An 806-nucleotide genomic window follows, 5' to 3' on the forward strand; every position below is an offset into this window, starting at 1 on the left:
CACTAATCAATACAGTATTTCATCTAATCACATACGTTTAGAATATAATGCACGATTCCATCTGCAGCCAATGCACCGTTCTCTAGAGTATCTCGAATCACTGCATAACATACAGCCTCCAGTCAAACATCTCTTTATCTTAAGTATATTTCTAAGGGACCAAATAATTTTGATATCAATCTTAATCATCACCATTCAAAATGTTTGTGAAAATGTTTGTAGATTTAACCTAATCCTATGTAACCCTGGTAATTTCAAGCAAGCTTTGATTACAAGCAATTGTGATGTGACAAGCATGGCGTTAATTGTTGTAATGAGTATTTGAAGAGAATCTGTTATATCATTGTGGAAAGGCAATTCAAAATGTATTAACTAACATTTTGTCTAAATTTGCATAAATGGTTAAGTATTGTTAATTGATAACCGTAAAATGACTGTTAATATATCAACTTCGAGGATAAACAGCAGTTATTAGTAGTAACAAGAATACAATACTCAACAAGAAATCAAAAGTACTGAATTAGCGTTTCCATGCTCCAAATTGATTCGAAAATAACAATAACCAAATAAAAACTGATTTTATGGAGTACTCAAGGTTAACTTGAATAGGCATTTGATTATACCAAAACTGTATTGGAGATTAGCGACTCCAAAAAGTGGCTGTGCAAGTGTTTATATAATTGCAATAGACGGTTTAGATTTAGGTAGCATTATTTGACTCCTTTCAGCAGTGAAATAGTTTACTCTGTAAGGATAATAAATCCCGAACGACCTGTGGAGACAGATATGAAACCAGCTTGTTTGCT

Source organism: Penaeus monodon, chromosome 27, assembly GCF_015228065.2.
Source record: "Penaeus monodon isolate SGIC_2016 chromosome 27, NSTDA_Pmon_1, whole genome shotgun sequence".
NCBI lineage: Eukaryota > Metazoa > Arthropoda > Malacostraca > Decapoda > Penaeidae > Penaeus > Penaeus monodon.